This window comes from Manis pentadactyla, chromosome 3 (assembly GCF_030020395.1).
Source record: "Manis pentadactyla isolate mManPen7 chromosome 3, mManPen7.hap1, whole genome shotgun sequence".
NCBI classification, from domain to species: domain Eukaryota; kingdom Metazoa; phylum Chordata; class Mammalia; order Pholidota; family Manidae; genus Manis; species Manis pentadactyla.
In genome coordinates this window covers 195,292,921-195,315,709 of record NC_080021.1, presented here as the reverse complement: position 1 = coordinate 195,315,709, position 22,789 = coordinate 195,292,921, and the positions used below count along the sequence as shown (strand labels likewise).

The window sequence follows — 22,789 nt, the reverse complement described above, 5'->3', positions numbered from 1 at the left end:
ATTTGGAGTGCATAACTACTTACAGTTACCATAAGTAATCCGTTTCATTTGCTGAGCCTGGTGAATGGCAATTTATATTGGAAAGGTAAAAATGAAAGCATGATTTTAACAGGCAGTTAAAGGTAGTAAGATACATTGAGTGGAAAGATAAAGGCATCTGTGTCCACCTGTTTTTCCTAGTTCATGAACTTTATGTTAAATCACAAACATTCATCCATTTAAGGAAAAAGGGGGAAATGGCAACTAGAGCTGTTTTACAAGTTATGTATTTACATAGTGTTAGAAAGATCATGGGGAGATATATTGCTAATATCATTCTTCCCTCAGTTGCTCCTTCCCCCCCCAAAAAAAAAAAACTGTAGGTCTGTTACACAGATGTTCTCACGCTTATTTCACTGAACGTAATACCTTCTAGCTCCATCCATGTTGTTGCAAATAGGATCTGTTTTCTTCTTGTGGATGAATAATATTCCATTGCATATAGGTACCACATCTTCTTTATCCATTCATCTACTGATGGACACTTAGGTTGCTTCCATTTCTTGGCTATTGTAAATAGTGCTGCGATAAACATAGGGGTGCATATGTCTTTTTCAAACTGGGTTGATGCATTCTTAGGGTAAATTCCTAGGAGTGGAATTCCTGGGTCAAATGGTATTTCTATTTTGAGTTTTTGAGGAACTTCCATACTGCTTTCCACAATGGTTGAACTAATTTACATTCCCACCAGCAGTGTAGGAGGGTTCCCCATTCTGCACATCCTCGACAACAGTTGTTGTTTGTCTTTTGGATGTTGGCCATCCTAACTGGTGTGAGGTGATATCTCATTGTGGTTTTAATTTGCATTTCTCTGATGATTAGGGATGTGGAGCATCTTTTCATGTGCCTGTTGGCCATCTGAATTTCTTCTTTGGAGAAATGTCTGTTCAGACCCTCTGCCCATTTGTTTAATTGGATTATTTGCTTTCTGTTTGTTGTGGTGCATGAGCTCTTCATATATTTTGGGTGTCAACCCCTTATCAGATATGTCATTTGTGAATATATTCTCCCATACTGTAGGGAGTATGGTGTCCTTTGTTGTACAGAAGCTTTTTAGTTTGATATAGTTACACTTGTTCATTTTTGCTTTTGTTTCCCTTGCCAGGGGAGATATGTTCATGAAGAAGTTGTTTACATTTATATTCAAGAGAGTTTTCCCTATGTTTTCTTCTAAGAGTTTTATGGTTTCATGACTTACATTCAGGTCTTTGATCCATTTCAAGTTTACTTTTGTGTATGGAGTTAGTAATTCAGTTTCATTCTCTTACATGTAGCTGTCCAGTTTTGCCAGCACCAGCTGTTGAAGAGGCTGTCATTTCCCCATTGTATATCCATGGCTCCTTTATCGTATACTAATTGACCATATATGCTTGGGTTTATATCTGGGCTCTCTATTCTGTTCCACTGGTCTACGGTTCTGTTCTTGTGCCAGTACCAAATTGTTTGTAGTCAATTGTCTTGATTACTGTGGCTTTGTAGTAGAGCTTGAAGTTGGGAAGCGAGATCCCCCCTGCTTTATTCTTTGTCAGGATTGCTTTGGCTATTCAGGGTCTCTTGTGGTTACATATGAATTTTAGAACTATTTGTTTAAGTTCATTGAAGAATGCTGTCAGTATTTTGATAGGGATTGCATTCAATCTGTAGATTGCTTTAGGCAGGATGACCATTTTGACAATATTAATTTCCTAGCCAAGAGCATGGGATGAATTTCCTTTCATTAAGTGTCCTCTTTAATTTCTCTTAAGAGTGTCTTGTAGTTTTCAGGGTACAGATCTTTCACTTCTTTGGTTAGGTTTATTCCTAGGTATTTTATTCTTTTTGATACAACTGTGAATGGAATTATTTTTCTGATTTGTCTTTCTGCTAGTTCATCATTACTGTATAGGAATGCAACAGATTTCTGTGTATTAATTTTGTATCCTGCAACTTTGCTGAATTCAGATATTAGTTCTAGTAGTTTCAGAGTAGATTCTTAAGGGTTTTTTATGTACAGTATCATGTCATCTGCAAACAGTGACAGTTTGGCATCTTCCTTACCAATCTGGATGCCTTTCATTTCTTTGGGTTGTCTGATTGCCATGGCTAGGACCTCCAGTACTATGTTGAATAAGAGCGGAGAGAGTGGGCATCCTTGTCTTGTTCCTGATCTTAGGGAAAAGCTTTCAGCTTCTCGCTGTTAAGTATGATGTTGGCTGTGGGTTTGTCTGATAATTCTTAAATAATAATAATTTGGCTTTAATACTAGCTAAGCTAACAAAAATATTCTAGTCTGCATGTCAGTTTAACAAATAGCCTTCTGAGTTGACATATGTGTCTTATGACTTTGGTTTACATGAATCTACTATTAACAGAAAGATGTACTCTAAATTACTAGCAAAATTAAGTTTGAGCCTCCAAAGCTCTAGGGCTTAGTGAACTCTAAGATCAATGATACTTGGTAACGTCTCCTGGCAGCCATCAGTTGTGCTTCCTTGGTAAAACCTGAACCACACCAAGTATTTGGCACTCAAATTCTACAAGCATAAAACATTAAAAAGCTATAATTTAGAACCCTTCTAGAGAATGTCTCCAGCGTTTCAGCATAACTTGGCAGCCTAAGCTTTGGAAGCAAAGAGGTTGAACACGACTTTGAACATCATCTCTCTGCCCACGAATTGGTCAGGACCATGAAGGAAGCCTTAGGAACATGAAAGCCCTGGGTTTAGCCTGGCCCTAGAATCTGGGTCCTAAGTCCAGCTACAGTCTCACCTCCTGCCCAAGGTTTAAAGTTAGAAGTCATAGTACCCTGTAGTGAGGGTCACTGAATGGTACCAATATTTCAGCATTAGATAACCAGCTGGGCTTCAGTCATCCCAAAGTATGACTAGTTGGTTATCGCCAAGTGACTGCCGGGTCTGAGAATGCTATATTGTCACAAAATGCTCAATCCCTACTTCTTGGTAAATCCAACTCTTAAAAAAATTAAAACACGATTTATTTAAGCCTGTAAGGGAAAAGAATAATACAAGGATTCAAGCATCAAATTGACAGTTGGATTAGAAGACTGTTACAGTCCCTTCTAACCCTGAAATATAATGGTTCCACACTGGAGGTTTTCAGGAAATACATGGGCACATCAGAAACTGAATTAACGAAAACCAGCTAAAGATCTAAAGTGATTAAAGAAAGTTCTTACAAATAGGCTAGAAACACCCAAATAAATGAGGAGGAACACTGAATCATCAAATTAATATCTCTATAAATGACAGATACTAAACTTGCTCTTAAAAAAAAAAAATCAACCAAGAAAAATGAATGTAAATGGACCAAACCTGAGTAAATACTCTAAAAACATAAGCACCTATAAACCTCCATGCCCAATGAGCTATTAAAACATCCCATGGGTAAGAAACCATTTTGGTCCATCTCCAAAGCCAAGTCCAAACTCTGTCTGACTTCCTTTATACTTTGACCGCTCTGTATCCAATTTTGGCAATCTATCTTTCCCACCAGCCAGTCCTCTATGCATCTGCTAAATTGACTTTTCTAATAAGATTGATCTTCATTAACCTCTTAAAAGTAAATAATTTTTTTCTATCTTCATACCCCTGTCCTACCCCATATCAATTGATTTCTATAATGCCTTAAGTAATGATTCACAATCACTACAGGCTTCAAACAACTATATGAGGTATAATAATACTGCTCCCATATTCAGAAAGTCTCCACTTCTCTGAAATCCAATATATCCTGTTTCTTTGCACAAAGTCAACATAAGAATAAACCAATTTTTTATTGAAATACTGATATGATCACAAAGAAACCACACATTCTACAATGGCACGTGTAACACTGGGTAACCAAATGACGAGCTTGTAATCCATTGTGGAATAAAAAGTACAAGCATCTGATGGAATCCCTAATGTCCAACAACTATGAGTTGGGATACCTTGAAACCTCCCTTCCTGACAATACTATGTCTCCCCAGTCATGATGAGGCCTGTCTTTGGCCTCCTGGTCTAACACAAAAAAGCACTTGGGCCACCTCATCACTGTCTAAATAGAAGCCTTTGTACTCTTGCACATCACCATACCCTCCATGACAGATCTTTCTGAAGACCACACTTGTGAAAACTATTATAGACAGTATCTGAACAGTATCAAAAGGAGAATAAAAAAGAGAGATGAGAATATAAATATGCAGAGACAAAGGAAGACAGTAAAACACATGCACTGCAGTCAAGAGTGCTGTGAGCTTCAGAAGAAGAAACCAAGGGAGTAATACCCTCTGCTCTGGTCTTTCTTTGTTCCACTAAGCATTTGCCTAGCAACACCTCACCCCTTGGTCCTCAGTTACTGTATGATTTTTGTCCCCAAAGAGGCTGCTCCCAGGATAGGCCCTAGCCACCCCACAAGGGTCTTTCTACCCTAGAGACCCTTTGCAGGTCCAACTCCAGGTATTCTCTATGATACAACAGAGTGGATTTTTATTCTCAGTTCTCTCTATTCTATGCTTCCTGGGAAAAACAGCGCAGGCAGGAATGTGCTCTAGCCTTGGGTGGTCTGTGGGTGGTTTCTCAGCATGCTCTCCCATGTCTGTGCAAGGGGTATGAGAAACCAGCTTGAACCAGCTCATGAGAGCCAACGATGCACATCTCTTGCCGACTCCTGCTCACTGAGTTCACACTGGTAGCTTGAAATCAGTAAGATGGGAGTATTTATACCATGAAAATCCATGCATGAGACAAATCTAGGCATTTTCTTTCTTCCCTTGTAGAGCTGGTTGTTAAACATTAATATGCCACTACTTATGCCTCAATTTGTCATCCAATTTGTGAGTTTTTCTTTTATGCTAAAATAAATTTTTGTACAGCCAGATCATTTTACTTTGGATCTCTTCTCACTGCTTTTAAGCTCTTCAACCTTTTGACAAATTTTTATTTCTTCTACATGTTTACAGTTTCATGGAATTAATTTTTTTTTTTTGGAATTAATTTTGATGTCTAGTAAGTTATCCAAAAATATTTAACTAAATACATCTAATCGTCTGTTGATTCAAAATGACTCCTCTAATAAATAATAAATTCTTATTTATACTATGATTTATGTTTAGACTATTCTCTCCCATTGATCTTTTACTTGTGTCTACCACAAAATAATAGCAGTTAACATTTTTTTAATACTTCTCATGTACCAGCAATTTGCTCAGCTCTTTATATTACCTCATTTAATCTCACACTTTGTGGGTGAAGAAACTCAGGCTTAGAGAAATTAAGTAACTGCGCCATGGGCACATGCCTGGTAAGTGGCAGGTGGAATGCCACCTGCTCTACCTCCAACACCCTAACTCATGACCATTATGCTAAACTGTAACACTACTGACAGCAATAGCTTTATTATCTGATATTAGCTTCTCCTTTATGTCTATTGCTCAGAATCATTTTGTCAAGCCCCTCTAAAAATATATGCAATTGTAACTCAGCTCATTTTAAATGTGTAAACTAATGGGGAAAAAAATGACATCGCAATATACCAGTTTTTGCATCCAGGAACAAGGTACGTCCCTCTGGTTCATTCAAGTTTTATTTCATAAATTTCAAGAAAACTTTTATACTTTTCTTCATTTTGATTGCACATATTTCTTCATAGGGTTATTTCTAGATTATTTTGTATATGTCGCTACTATGGTGAATGGGATGTTTTCCCCATGATATGGTTCCAACTGGTTATTGTTGACACTTGGGAAAGCTATTGATATTTCTATACTTACCACTTATAGCCCACTTATAGTATTTGTCTCATTTCTGATAATTATATTTTTGTTAATGGTTTACTGCACTGGTCAGAACTTCTGTAATACTGATAATGGTGATAGAAGGCTTGCAATATACTTCTGAAGTAAAAAGAAAATCCTCTAGTGGGTCAGTGATATTGATTGATGGTTCATGACAGTGGATCTTGTTAAAGATGTAGTCTTCACTTCCTAGTTTTTAAATAGATTTTTAAAGGAATAGATGTTGAATTTTTTCAAGTGTTTCTGAGCAAGCTATTGAGATCACTTTAGGGTTTTTCTTACTGAATATCTATTTAAACAGGAGAATTCTAGATGATCATAATAAGGAGGTAGATCTGAGTTTGGTCCTGGGTTGTACATCAGCTCTGAAGAGTTAGGTCAGCAGAACAGTCTGTTCTGCCTCAGTGTCTCTTTGACAAGCATTACCTCTCACACACCTGAATAATGTCAGTATAAGGGAGAAGTCACATTGGCTCACATGCAATTTTTCCCAGCATATATTACTGTTTCCAAGTACTCAGATGCAAGTTTTCTCACAATTATTAAAGAGAAAGCCTTAGCAAATATAAGACGACCTTTAAAGGGCAGAAAGGTAGGCTGAAAACTCTACAGAAGTGACTTACTTATAAGTGGTAGCTGATTCAGTGGCTTCAAAAAACACTACACTTTCCTTCTTTTAAGCTAACTGACAAAACTGCGAATGCACACGCGGAAGCTGCAAAGACACTTTTCCCTGTGTTAAAACAATGAATTACTTTTATGAAAAGGTCTCTATTAGAAGTAAATACCCTCTAAGACCTACTTCTCAAAGAAGAAAACATGAGTTCCAGGATTTAGGACTACAAAGAACTGCTGAATGTGACACTGGGTACAACACCAGTAAACTGTGTTAGCTTTTTTCTTAGCACTTCTAATATAAGCCAGATCATATTATTCCTCTGCTCAAACCCCACAATGTCTTCCAACCTCACTAAAAGCAAAAGCCAATGTTTTTCTAAATGGCTTACAACAAACACCCTAGTGTTCTGGTGACAACCACCTCTGACCTGTTCTCTTCCTTTCACTCATTTCTCCAACCATGCTTGCCCCTCCAGCCTCTCAGACTTGCTGCCATCTCCTCTTCACTTTTACATGTGCCCTTCCCTCTTCCTAGAGGCTCCTTTGCAAGGGAATAAAGCTGACTTGCCTCCTCACTTCCTGTAGGTTTTTGATCAATTATCATTTCACTGAGCCTTTTTCTGACCACCATATTGTAAATTTACAAACATGCGCGCGCGAGCAAACACACACACACACACACACACACACTCCCTATTCCCCTTCCCTAATTTACTTTTCTCTATAGTAGCACATATCTTCATCTGTGCTTTTTTAAAATTTTATTTATTTATGAACCAGTCTCATCCACTAGATAAGAAGCTTGGCACTCTCTGCTGTAATCCAGCACACAGAACATTTCCTGGCACACAGAAATGCTCCATAACTATTTACTGAATGAATGAATGAATGAATCAGGTTCAGTGCACACTGAGATGAAGGAAATGACAGATTATGACTCTCAGGTCATAGCCTTCATCATCACAAATTCAAGGAATACTTGAAAGAAGCTGAGGCAGGACACAGAAGTTTATTTTAATGCAGTCATATGGCTAGGTTGTGAAAACTTATTCAAAAGATTTACTGAGCTGCTTCCTCAGATCAAGGACACTTTAGAATTAAAGCACTTTGAGTGGCTCAAGTTGTCAGACCCCCCAGTGACTCACAAGATTGTTCTTCCATGATGTGACAAAACATCTGAACACACCAAAATTGAAACTGCAGGGGAATAAAAACAGGAGCACTGCTGATATGACCACAAAAATACAAGTGGTGACTCAAACTAGACATGTGAATCCAGCAACTGGAAACTGCATTTATTTTCCACAACTGACCAGCCCCCACATTAAATGGAATCATTGAATTTGAAAGTCAGACTCTTATAATTCCAGGAGACATTCATAAAGTTTTGTAAGAAATCACACATTCAGTGTCTATGGTTGCCTCTGAAGGGCATCCACAGGGGACAGACCTGAAGTGTCAAGCATTTGTCCCATACTCATGGCTCACATTTTCATGAGCAAAATGCAAGAGCTGAAAGCAAAACCTGATCCACAAAAAGTCAATATTCATGACACTCTGAAGATAAATTTACAAAGGTTAAAACACTTAAAGCAATCCTAAAACTCTGGACATATGTTCAACTCTGAAATGTGTTTACTATCCCTGATGTTAGAAAAACATTCTTTTTCATGAAAGGGCTGAAAACACTGGAGCTATCATCTGTGATACAAACCTAGAGTCACGACAAATTAAAATATGCCTGATTATATATCCTACAGTTGTACAGCAAGGTTTCTTTTTTTTATTAAAGTATCATTGATACACAATCTTATGATGGCTTCATATACACAAAACAGTGGTTCAGCATTCACTCATATCATCAAGCACTCACCCTCTCCATTGCGGTCACTGTCTATCAATGTAGTAAGATGTTATAGAGTCATTAGTTGTATTCTCTGTCCTGCTCTACCATCCCAGTGACCTACCTATGTTGTGATTGTGAAGTATAGTGCCCCTTAATCCCCTTCTTCCTCCCACCCACCCACCACAACTCTTATCCTTTGGCAAAACACTAGTCCCTTCCCGGTGTTTATGAGTCTACCGCTTTTTTTGTTCCTTCTGTTTTGCTTGTTGTTATACTTCATAAATGAGTGAAATCATTTGGTACTTGTCTTTCTCTGCCTGACTTATTTCACTGAGCATAATACCCTCTAGATCCATCTACATTGTTGCAAATGGCAGGATTTCTTTTCTTTTTATGGCTGAATAATATTCCATTGTATATATGTACCACATCTTCTTTACCCATTCATCTATTGATGGACAAGCAAGGTTGCTTCTTATATGCCACTTTCCTATCACTTCATCATTAGTTCCAGGCCTATAACTTTGCACTTTCGGGGTTAACAAGTTTATTAAATTATTTCTCAAACTGATTTTGAATCAATTTTGAAATGTTAAATTAGAGATCTGTTTTATATCATTATCGTTAAGAATTAAAACCTCACACATGAAACCCATGTGGGCCCACGCATGTGGATTTCAAATTACATACAGATAAGGGGGAAACCTGTAATTTATTACTTGAAAAGCATAGTACTTACTATGAAATATAAGGAATGCCTGAGAAAAGGAATGCCTGAGAAACTGTCACAGATTGGAAGAGTTAACTAAGGAGATATGATAGCTAATTACAATGTGAGATCCTGGGCTGAATCCTGGAATGGAAAAAGGATGACAGTGGAAAAACTGTGAAACCTGAATAAAGGCTGTAGTTTAGTTAATAGTATTGTACCAATGTTAATTTCTTAGTTTTGTTAAATGTACCATGGTCATGTAAGATGATAACATAAGCTGGATGAAAGAGTAACAGGTACATTCTGTACCCTTTGCAACTCTTCCATAAATCAAAAATTAATTCAAAATAAAAATTTAAAAGAGGGTGCTAATTCTAGAAACAGAACAAAAAGTTTAGCCAGTTTAGTATGCTCAATAAAAAAGCAACACCACAAAGTTACTTTCCTTTAGTTTTAACACAGGATTAAAAAGGCTACAGAAATCTGGAAATTCAGCTCTTCTGACTATGCAAATTGTAAAAAAAATAGATACACTGAACCAAAAACAAATCCTCTATTGATCTATCACAATAAAATATAAATGTCCAGAAACAAACAAAGGAAAACCACCTCAAAATAATAACAGTGATAACATTTACATAGACTTGAGAGTGATATGAACATTAGAATAAGACATTATTTCAACTAATACTGGGTATGAAGGACATTCTAAATTTGGAAAGGACTTAAAGCATACAGTGTTTGTTTCTATGTGATGGAACTACAAATGATTATTTTATTCTTTAAACTTTTCCCTACAATGAGCATATGAAGATTTTATAATCTGAACAATAAGTATAAATACATTTTGGTATTAGTGCACGTGCTCTTGAGCTAAAGCTACAGGAGGTTATTTCTGCCCCGGCAAACTCTCACATTCTTACTTCCCTTTTCTCCCCACCAACCTGCACAGGTCTGAGCTCTGGCCTATTCTCCCCGAGTCTGCTTCATCATCAGCCAGTCTCCCTAATTGCTCCACTCATCTTCAGTCTATTTTTCCCATTCTTATAACTTACTTTCCTAAAATTCAGGTTATAACACATTACTTCTCTATCAAAATAAAAACAACAAAAACTCTAATGGCTCTATGTACTGTCTAAAGAAGAGGAAAGAATTTTCTGAGAGTGAAATGATTCACAGAAGCCATAATATCCAATCTTCCTTTCAAGGTTTAGCCCACTACGTCCCATCACATGTAGTCCCAAAGAGACTAAACACTTCCACCAACTTAATACTCACTATCAAGCTTTCACCAAGCCTTTGTTCATGACCTTCTCGTTAATAAAATTACTTACTTTAGTTAACACTTACGGAGAGTTTATTATGTACTAGGCACAATACTCAGAGATTACATGTAATTTTTTTCTGTAGTCTTCTCATTAACCCCTAGGGATAAGTGTTATTAAATGAGGAAAACTCAGAGCTATTAGCTAATTTTCCCAAGGTCACCTGACTAGTAAATGATGGTGCTAAGAAACTGAACCCCAATCTCCAAGTTCCAAAGTCTAAACTCTGAACACCATCTTCTTTCTAACTTCTGCCTTTCCATCAATCTGACAAATGTTAACTTCTGGAACCATTCCTAATTCCTCCATCTGGAAATGATAATCTCTTCCATGGACAGACACAACTATATTTCCTTTTATAAATCTTATTTCATCCCACCTTATATGCAGGTAAATATATCTACATAAAACATTACACACACACACACATCCTATTAGATTCAAGTGCTTTAAGGACAGGAACAGCTAAATTATTATCCTTTATAACCTGGGCCCATAATGTCATGGAGTAGGAGTACTCAGTAAGTGTCTGTTAAAGAAGAAAATCATGTTCATAGAAAACTAGACTTCTACTTAATTCCTTCAATTGCTCACAAACACACAAATGTTTGAATCAGAGATAGAAAGAATTTTGCATAGGATAAGGAGCACAGGTTTTGAAGCTTGGCAAACCCATTTATAAATCCTACTACCAAGAAACTCCTCTCTGACTTTGGGGCAATTTACTGATTAAACCATTTGTCCTAATTCCTCATCTATCACATTGTGAAGACCAACCATAATATGTTGGTCTGTAAAATACACAGCACTACATATAGCAAAGTAAATTGATAAATAACTAAACTATTTATAAAAACAACTTGATAAATAGTTAAGTGTTAGTGTTATTTGATTTAACAATGTTATTAAATTCTAGGCATGAGAATTTGTTTCATTGCTCAGAATGAGAGGGCTTCATCTCTATTTTTAAGAAGTCAACATTTATACAGGTAGGTGACATGAAACATAGACAATGATATGCAGACTAGTGTACGATTAAATGCTAAGTGTTCAGAGATGGGAGTGATCGTATGAACTAAACAGAAAGGCTTTTTGAAAAAAAGGAATATGAGCTGACTCATTGCATCAGGATTTGGATAGAAGGGAGCAAAATTCCAAACAAGGAGAACATCATAAATAAAAGCAGTGATGAAGATGTAAAGATGCTTATCTGAAAACACCAATATGCTTCCAGTACAACCCTTGTTTGGTGGACAAAGGCCAGTTGAACAGCTGAGGGCAGAGTCCAGAAGGAATTCTGAGTATAATGCTGGTATAAAAGATAATCATTCACATATGACTGTAGGTGTGAATAAAATGCAGAAGACACAGGACTGAGTGTTCCTTACAACTTTAATTTGCTGTTTGATTCTAAAGACCATCAGAGCCAGGAAAAGTAGTTTATTATTATTATTACTAAGAACAAAAAAAACAGGTGCATTCTGCTGAGGCAAAAACAAAAACAGTAATTTTAGAGCCAAACTGATTAATGAACTATGACACCAATATGTACAAAGGTATGAACTATTACTGCTCTGTGACTGTGGGTAGAGTCAGACAACATACACAAAACATAACACTCTTTCACAATGAATTCATCTTCAAGACTGCTACCACTTAAATGAAATTCACTCCATTGCAATTTTACACAAATCATCCACCATGAACTGGTTTAAGAACCCAGTACCCTGAGTTTACCTATGAATTTTTCAAATCAAGGCATCTGCTCAGTCAGAATTGGAAAAACAAAAAAGGAAAAACCTTGCTGACAAGTATTAATGAAAACAAAATGTAGTTCACTCATCTCCATAGTCTTTATTAACTATACTGACAATAAGGAATAACACCCCCACCTCTAATTCATCAACATTACATGTCCTAGAAATAAGTTTTGGTTAACTCTTACTCTAATCAAAATCATAAGCCAACAGGAATAGTTTAGGCCAAATGGGAAAAGCCCTTTTGAGAATGACAATGTCATTGCTGAAAATAGAGGAAAGAAAATCAGAAATTAAACATATTGAATGGGATTATTTTATTATGACCTAATATTTAATGTGGTATAAAATAATATTTTTCTTTTTATTACCTATTTTCATTCATGTGTCACAAGAAAGGCCAGAGGCTTTGAATTTACCTATAGCCCTTAGCAGATGGGGAAGGCCCACTTGTAGCTTTATACTAGCCATTGTTACATAAATTACATTTTTTTCAATTGGCCAGTAAGTTATTTATCAACCTTAGGGATATGTAAAAAACAGAGGAAAAAAAGTAATTTAAGACCCATGTACTAATTCCAGGTAATTTGCTTGCTAGATAAGTAATCTTAGACCTTTAAGCTCTAAAAATTGGTTTTCTCTTCTGTTAAACAAAGCATAGTTCATAGTGGCTCCAGATTTTCTTTTTTGAGGGACACAGGCAATTCTCTGGAAGGAGGTGAGGTACACTGGAAAGATGTACCTGAACAGCACTGCATTAAAGATTGTGAAAATATTAACCATCCTATCAAGAATGGGGACTTTAGATAGAGATACTGAAGAAGCTAAATATCCTCCAGGTCCCTCCTTGATGCTAGCACTGCTTTTTGTGGTGATCACATATTACAAATGGGAAAAGTATAGTAGGAGATACAAAGACAAAAAATGAATACCCACAGTGCAGACTCATATAAAGCATGCGATCAAAAAATCATGTATCTCCCTTTTTAGATTAATTTAACAGAAAAAGCCTGCCCTTCTAGATTCATGGAAAGATTAAACCCTGCTATCAGAATACAATTAAAGTCAACATTAAATACCTATTATGTGTGAACTAGTATACAAGATGCTGTTGAAGACAGGGGAAAAAAGAGTAAAAGTCCCTCATGTTCAGCTAATATGCAAAAAGAACACAATAATTCCTATACTATAAATATAAAAACATTATGAGACAGAGTGCAGAACCTCTGAGCCTAGCATTTAAGGTCACAATTTACTTTTCAGACAGAGCCCATACTATACTGAACACATACTCTAGTCATCATCCCAAAGCCCTTCTGCCAAACACATTAAGCATTGTACTTTCTATGTTTTTGCTCATGCCATCCCTGCAGACTAAAGCTCCTTTAGCTGTGTTCTACTGACGTTGTTATTCATCCTCAAGACCAAATTCCATTCATTTTGCCCCACAACACCTTTCTCATGCATTGGTGATTAAAAGGAGGTGATTATAATTAAGGGAGGTGATGAAAACAAAGAAAAATGGTAACAGAGAATATAGAGGAAAAAGAGAGGGAATGAAAAAACTGTACCAGATGAGCTGTAAGAGAAATACAAAACTAAGGATTTGTCAGGATCTTCTAGAAAACCTCCAACCCATGCTATGCATAAAATCAACAAGTCTATCGGTGTCCGACAAGAGGGCTCCAAGAGGTGAAAGCCGGTCAAGATTATGGATTAACAACAAGAACAACAACAACAAAAAAAAACCCAGCATGAGAAATCTGAGAAATGTATCTAGGAATTATAAAACTAAGGACTTAGAGCCACAACTGGTCTTTTCATCTATTATGCCCACAGGATTAAGAAGCATATAGAAAGTTAACCACCAGTTACATAGACAGTATTGATGGCATCAAAGAACAGAAGGAATAACACCCCCACCTCTAATTCATCAACACTACATGCCCTAGAGATAAATTTTGGTTACTCTTACTCTAATCAAAATCATCAGTCAACAGGAATAGTTTAGGATGCTAAGCTATTTTACAGTTTTAAGCCCCTTCAGAGGTCAAGCACTTAACTCTAGCAGAGGGCATCTGATTGAGTCTAGAAGAATGCCTCTGCCCAGAAACTGATCTAGCTCATCACAGGGGCCTTGAACTAAAATTGGAGAGGTAGAAGAAAGGATGTAAACTGATTCTGTAATGCTTTGTTCATTCAATAAACACTGACTGTTTATTTTTTAGACCATCTACTAGGTGGAAGTGGAAGTTTATTCCATCCCTGGTGCAACACTGGGATACAGCTATCAACAGAATAGATAAATATCTGTGCTCATGGAGCTTATAGAGGGAGAAAGCCAATAAAATTATACAAATGACTTCAAGTGATCATGAGCTTATGAAAACTACAGCCAAGAAACCAAATAGACAATGACAGGGTTGGGGCAGAAAGGCTGTTTCAGAACTGAGGAAGCGCGTCCAACAGAGCTGAGGGCAGAGCCAGGCAGAGGAGCGGAAGGCCCTGATGAGGAAGGCCTTCAACATTTCTGAAAACAGTAAACTCATCCAGAACACAGTGGATGAAAACAAAATAGTAGGAGGGGAGGTGAAGAGGTAGGCAGAGTCAGATCAAGTCATCTGGGTATCATATTTAAGTGTGATGGAAGTTACTGGAGGACTCTAAGCTCCGAGGAGGTGGAATCAGAGTTGGCTTTTGGATCACTCAGGCTGCTGGCTGGAAAGTCTTGCAGGCACCAAAGCCCAAGACAATGTTGACCTGGACCAGGTGGTGGCAGCAAAGGTGGCACATGTCAGATATGCTATGTTAAGCAAGCATGGAGGTGGTCCTAGGAGAACATTTCAGGAGAAAAGGAAGCCTCACATACATGACCTCCAATGTCAATGTAACATAGGCACGGGATGCGTCATGCATAAACTACTGTCAACACTTCTTCAATCCTCTCCTCCCCAGTGGATGGTGAGCTCCGTGAGAACAGGAGCTGTCTTATTTGTTAGTCTCCAAAGCCCAGCGTAATGCTTGAGACACCAGCAGGTACTCGGAAAAGGCTTTTTTCCTATAAATCTTGGCACTTTAAATACAAGTAAGAAAATGTTATCAACAAAATACAGTAGGATGAGACTCAACATTGCTCTATAAACACTGAACCCCTAATAGGTGAACAGGGGCGGGAAGTCAGGAAGAACTGTGTGCTGTTGCATACAAACACACCTACTCAAACATTTACTGTCTTCCACATGTTGGACCAGGGCAGAATGCTGAGAACACAGATAAGATGGGGCCTCTCCTGTTTCCCAGGGGAAAGTTCACACTCTGGCTATCCAGACAAGTTTTATGCCCTCTGCAATTGCAGACAGCTAGAAGAACCCAATACAGGGAGAAACATGGTAGCAACACCATTTTTAGAAAGGGGAGGAAAGTGAAAGCCGCAAACTCTTCAAATGAGCATAACTTCAACTCTGGGTAAAATTCTAGAACAGATTATCAAAGGAGGGTTTGTGGGCACTCAGGGAAGGGAGAGGTGAATAGTGAGAGCCAGCAAGTTTAAGTACCTGAGTAAGCCATTCCTGGCTAATGTCATGTCCTTGTTTGACAGAAGAGTGAAGACTAACAAACACATGATACAGCTGTATTTTATTATAATTAGTAGACCCCCATCTCTAATACTATCTCTGGAGATAAGATGGGGGGAAATGGACTAAAATAAGGGTCAAATACATGGAATGGCTCTTGAAAAAAGAGCCGACCAACTAAAGAGAGGTCCTGAAAAGAAATGAATTATTTTTAACAATATATAAAATAAAATGATAAATAATAGCAAGGCCAAAAGATAATGACACTAGGGGGTTTCTAAAGGAAACTGGGCAGCCAGACCACACCACAGTGAATTCCACAATCAATAAACCCCTCCCCAAAGGAAAATGATGGCATAATTGGCTTGCTGACCAAATTATTAAATAATGAAAACTTGAGAAAGGATCAGCAGATATACTGGATAATAAAGACAGAATTCCAAATGCTCATGAAAGTCTACAAAAACCAAGTTTTAAATTTTCTAGGTAGGGAAATGCACGTTTTGTCCTTATGTTTTAAAAATCCAACATTACAAAAACCGGGTTTTTGGTGGACTGCAAGCTAAGGTAAGTGATATCGCTGAAAAAGTTGATTCCCCCTTAGGCAAGATGAAGCATTCAGAATAAAGAACTGACTGCACATAGTTAAGCGAGTTCCTTTCTGTGCACCACGCTTCAATGAAACTGTTAAAACTACAACTCATACAGATGAAAGAGACTTGGATAGTACCTCTAATAAATGCTGACTTAACTGAATACATGCATTTAACTCTGCTCCCTTCCCAAACACCACTAAAATGACAATAGAGAGATTTAAAATATGAACTAGCGAACAGGCAGGGGACAGAGAGCTGTCCTAGCAGACTCCAAAAAGCTGACTTCTGAGTCAACATTGGGAAAAGCCAAGAAGCAAACCAATTTATGCCATAAAATTCCTCAAACCTCAGGAATTGGCAGTAGGAGCTATCTCTGGAACTGGAGGTGATGAAAGTGAAGCTAAAAATGAGAGGATTCAGTGAAAGGATGCCTAAGAGCAGTGACACCCTGTGTGCAGCTGAGCAACTAACTGCCCTCTTCTATCTAGAAGAGTTGTGGGCAGGGGTGCCACATGGAAAACAAACAGACTAAGTGGAAGTTTACATAGTAAATAGTGACACCAACTCCCTCCCCAATCTTCTCTCCCCACTTGGGTGCCAGAACTCTGGAAGTCTGACTAAAATCCTCCAGGAGACTAGAAGAGACTTCTTTGGGAAATCTAACCAGTCCAGGAGAAAAGACCAAAAGATACTGACACGGGGCATTTCCTAAGGAAACAGACCAGCCAGACCACCACACTTTGACCCCATAGTCAACAACTCCATTCCCAAATGAATACAATGTTTTCAAACAATCTTTTGGAAATCTTTTAGAACCCTCTAGTTAAATACTGAGCAGATAGCTCAAGATCACCAAACATACAAGTAAACCTTTAACATGAATGCACAGACAAAAAGAAAAAAAAATTGGAAGAAGTAGTTGATGCAGAGAAGTGAACTTAAAACAAATATACATACATTTAAAAGAGAGATAAGAGAAGATGCAAAAACAAAAAAGAATATTGAAGAGAACAAAATGAGATTCCCCAGGCAACTAAGAACTCAAAGAAGAAATAAAAATGCAATAGAAATACTGAAAGACAAATTGAGGAAACCTACCAGAATATGGAGTAGAAGACAAGAGTTCAGAAATGAAAGAAAAAATAAGAAAATTAAGAAATAGGGGAAACAGAGGGAAGGAATCAAAGAAGGACACCAGGAAAATTTTTCCCAACTGCAATTTTTCCAGATTGCAGTTGTCCAGCATAATGTGATGAAAACAGATCCATAAAAGGCACATCACTGAAAAAATATCAGAACATGTGTTCCAAAGAAGATTCCAAAAGGTTCCAGAGAGCATTACAAGTTTAATACAAAAAAATCAAGAATGACAATAGATTTGAACAGTCACTCTAGAAGCAAGAATACAGAATAACACATTTTAAATTCTGAGGGAAAATGATTTCCAATCTAGAATTCCAGCCAAATATTAAATATGTATGAAGTAAAAATAAACACATGCAAGGTATAAAAAAAATTACCTCATGTATCCTTCCTTAGGAAGCTATAGAATATTTTACCAAAGCAAAGGCATAAACCAAGAGAGAAAACACCAGGGCAGCAACAATTAATGAAAAAATCGAAGGCTTAAATAAATGGAGAACAATACCATATTCACAGATTGGAAAACTCAGTATTACCTGATGACACTAGGGGGTTTCTAAAGGAAACCGGGCAGCCAGACCACACTCCACAGAACTCCACAGTCAATAAACCCCTCCCCAAATGAAAACGATGGCATAATCGGCTTCCTGACCAAATTATTAAATAATGAATACACACACACACCACTTGCTCTCCAATTGACCAATAGTTTCAATGCAAGCCAAATCAAGAACTCAGCAGAATTTTTTTTAAGATACTGACAAACTGATTCTAGAATGTATAAGGAAAATCAAAAGAACTAGAATTCCCAAAATAGTTTTTTTTTAAAGAAAAAAGTTAGAGGACTCATATTACCTGATTTCAATATGCACTACAAAGCTACTGTAATCAAGAACATGTGGCATTAGTGTTGACAAACACATCAATGAAACAATAAAAAGTTCAGAAATGGAGCCATACATATATGGTTGAGATTCGAAAAAGATATAAAAGCAATTCAATGGAAAAAGTACCTTTCAACAAATTGTAATGGAATAATTAGACATACCCATATGCGACCAAAAAAAAACAAATAAACCCGAAACTATACTTCAAACCTTATACAAAAATAAAATCAAAATGGACTATAGACTTAAGTGTAAAAGTTTAAAATTTCAGGGCAGTGTGTTACCTAGCTGCTTCTTTGGGGATGTGACCTAAGGTCTACTGATAAAGACTACCAACCAATTTGTTAATTCCAGGCTCTCTTCTCACCCATGCCCTCAGAGATCCCTGGGCCTTAGACTGCTGAATATCTGAGTCTATATTCATGCTATGCTAAGGCTTCCAGGGAAGGAGTAGAGATAAGTGCCTGTGTTCAATCCACCATGTGGACCAGATTCACTGGTCTCATTCCAAACATACAAATGTTCCCAGACCTTCTAGTATGAAGGCAAAATAGAAGTTTTCTTCCTCCAACTCTACTTCATTTTTTCTTCCTTCCTTTCCTTCCTTATTTTCCTAACACAGATCTGTAAAATCAAGGAAGCTACACAGCTACTTAAAAAACATTTTTTTAGTAAATTTTTTTAAAGTATATGGGATCCAGATCTTGAGAAATTCAACATAAGAAAAACTAAGGGAATCCCTGGTAGGATGTGAAGGGAGATCTCAAATCAACAGCTATGCAGCTGATCTGAAGAGTGATCTCATCAAGAAATTAAAACTGAAAAAATATCTAAAGTATATGAGTTGACTCAACGAAATTCACACTACTAGGTAAGAATTTAGAGGTCCATTAGTCATAAGCACATAGAAAACTGGGTAAGCAGAAAACAAAACAATTATTATCTCCAAGGGCAGCAAAAGATTATGTATGAATGATGAAATATTACATGACTCAGCTGTGAAAGTTATTTACATAGTCATAAAGACTCAACATTGATCTAAAATTACTGTATGTCTACAGCACAAAGATAAGGGGGACTGGAAGTATATACATGGGATAAGGGCAATGAATGGTGCTGAAAAATCTCAAATATCATCTTCCACAGTGGATGCTGAAATTAATGCCTAAAACTGAAGAATCAGAAGGTGGCAATATAAGTATGTTCGAGATACAGAGGGAAAAAGCAAGAGATTGAGTTCAAAGGTTTAAAAGTGATAGCCTCAGGGCAGCAGAATATGGAGAAAAGGTTCTAAAAAAAATCCTGCCAGAAATGTTTGACTCTTACAGCTTTATACAGTTTTGATAAAAATTAAAATTAATTTTAAAAAAATCAAAGCATAAAAGAAAAAAAGGAGGGGCCCAGAATAGTACAGGACCTGGGCTCATGACATTTAGAAATGATTGGATAAACAAAGGGGTTTCAAGTTTAAAATAAGTGCACACACACACACACACACACACACACACATGCACACACATCACTTTGCACACATTAAAGGCTGATTTCAGTTGTTCTATCATTAGGTCAGTTAATCTATCTGGCTGATGGACACAGAATCAGAACCAACAATAAAGTTACATGGACACAGAGCTCAGCTGTGTAAAAAAAGAATTTTCTAATAACTCTGAAAGTAGAATTAACTGTCTTAGGGAACAGTGAGTTCTCTGCTGATAGACGTATATAAGCAGAGCCTGAACAAAATCCACTGAGTGGACGTGATACATTGGTGGGTTGGACCCCAGACCTTTTTAGTCCCTGCCAGTTGTGGGATTCTGTAAAAGGCTCCTCCGAATTAGTAGCATTCTAAAGTAAGGCTGGAAACACTGGCAGGTAAAGAAGCTTAGGCACTTAGGACATGTGTGCTCCTTCCTTCTACCCCACCTCCACCTTCTTATAGCTTTTGATTTTTCAATCCAAAAAGTTGTAAAATATATTTACATTTTGATTATCAATCACCTAAAATATTTAGGGAAGCAGATGAGGTATAAATACTTAAAAGGTAGAAGAGAAAATACATGCCTGAGTGAGAAAGTTGGAAGAGAAACAAGGTGGTCTGATTAAGTGACAAGAGACGAACTGAATAAGTCACTCTGGGCCTTGGGGTTGGGTGGCCATGGAGCATTCATTACACAGGGCACAGTACCCAGCTGGGAATGAGGCTCTGGGATCCTGGACTTCCTGGCAAGGTGAAGGGGCAGAGATCCATGACTCAAATTGATGGAGAGGAGCATCTAGAGAGCCACCAGAGGTTACTGAACAACAAAGCAAATACTTTTGATTCGTTCTACTTTAAATAAAGTTTCTAGAACCTTGCACTATAAAAGAAGAAAAATCATACCTTAGGTTAAATGGTGGTCATTTCAACATGGAAATAAAAATATTAAACATATAATATGTACCATCTTTTCTATGGGACTACCTCAGGAGTCAGTGTGACTTGTCTATAGGCTTCTGAGAAGCTTTATTTTCTACTCAAGGACAGTGGTTTTCTTTCGCTCTGTGTAACAAAATACTGTCATGCCTATAGATACAATAAATTTATCCCAAAGCTTAGTGAACTCCATCCTTACCAGTTAAGAATAGACATGGAGCACATTTCAAAAATAATGTCTGCTTCCTTAGAGTACTTTTCTATTTCTAGCTCTTAGTTTTAAAATTTAGTTTAGAATTGACCAAGAAATTATCAATGCTGTACACAATGTAAACCAGTATGACTTTTGGTTATTTAAGAAATCAAGATTCAGGTGTGCTCTGACACTCTGTGGAAGCCAGTACATCCCTCTGTACTGGGTCCCTTAACAGACTACATAATCCTGGAGAGAGAGAGAGCCACATACTTGGTTGAATCTAGTACTTAGCAGCTAAGCAGCACACTAGGCGGTGTATGTTAAACCAAACCAAAGCATGTGACCAGCCTGGAATTTTTTCTTTATTCTACCAATATTCTTCATTTTTTTTTACTTTTTTCTTTTCAGTACCTTCCACTGCCCTTGGAGCATCCTCACTTCTGAGCCCCAGGCATGGGCGTAGGTCATTTTTGTACTGGTGCCCTTCAGGTGGCACTTTGAACCAAATACATCTGACCTGTAGCTCTACCCAATCAGCACCCAGGCAGCCCTGAGAAGATGCGCCAGGGCCACAAGAGCTTTCACTGTGCACTCTGCACTGCGGGCCAGGAAAAAAAGGGGGGGCGTTGGGGGTGGGGGCACTGCAGAAGGGAAGAGAAGCCTTTATTCTTATGAACCCACCAACCAGTGCTGATTACCTGGCATGCTCAAAGGCCTCTAGCTTATGATATACACTTCTTTTTCCTGACCAGCTGGTATTAATGTCTTCACCAAGATTTGATTGTAATGCAGGAATACATGCTAACAAGGTCAGATTCAAAATCACTAGAATTAAAACATTCCAAATAGTGGCTTATTTTAATTTTCAGGTTCATTCCCATTTCCCTCCATTGACAGGTTATATTTGTTTTAACAGTAATTTTGATAAGTATCATTAGCATCATGAACTAAAACTAAGTCTCTGAATAACCCTATTTATTTATTACCATATTTATTCAATAAAAATTTATTAAGGACCCTAGCCATGGCAATCAGACAACACAAAGAAATAAAAGGCATCCAGAATGGCAAGGAAGAAGTCAAACTGTCCCTGTTTGCAGATGACATGATATTGTACATTAAAAAACCCTAAAGAATCCACTCCAAAACTACTAGATCTAATATCTGAATTCAGCAAAGTTGTGGGATACAAAATTAATATACAGAAATCTGTTGCATTCCTATACACTAATGATGAACTAGCAGTAGGAGAAATCAGGAAAACAATTCCTTCACAATTGCATCAAAAAGAATAAAATACTTAGAAATAAACTTAACCAAGGAAGTGAAATATCTATACCCTGAAAACTACAAGACACTCTTAAGAGAAATTAAAGAGGACACTAATAAATGGAAATTCATCCCATGCTCTAGGCTAGGAAGAATTAATATTGTCAAAATGGCCATCCTGCCTACAGCAATCTGCAGATTCAATGCAATCCCTATTAAAATACTGACAGCATTCTTCAATAAACTAGAGCAAATAGTTCTAAAATTCATATGGAACCACAAAAAACCCCGAATAGCCAAAGCAATCCTGAGAAGGAAGAAAAAGGCAGGGGGAATTATGCTCCCCAACTTCAAGCTCTACTATAAAGCCACAGTAATCAAGAAATTTGGCACTGGCACAAGAACAGACCCATAGACCAGTGGAACGGAATAGAGAGCCCAGATATAAACCCAAGCATAGATGGTCAATTACTATACAATAAAGGAGCCATGGATATATAGTGGGGAAATAACAGTCTCTTCGACAGATGGTGCTGGCAAAACTGGACAGCTACATGTAAGAGAATGAAACTGGACCACTGTCTAACCCCATACACAAAAGTAAATTCAAACTGGATCAAAGACCTGAATGTAAGTCATG

At 37.4% G+C, this 22,789-nt stretch overlaps 1 protein-coding gene across 4 annotated transcripts in view; it reads right to left on the bottom strand.

Moving 5' to 3' along the window:
• SLC44A1 (solute carrier family 44 member 1) overlaps positions 1-22,789 on the bottom strand; it is a 178,020-nt gene that overhangs the window by 140,690 nt on the left and 14,541 nt on the right. The window lies entirely within an intron of this gene.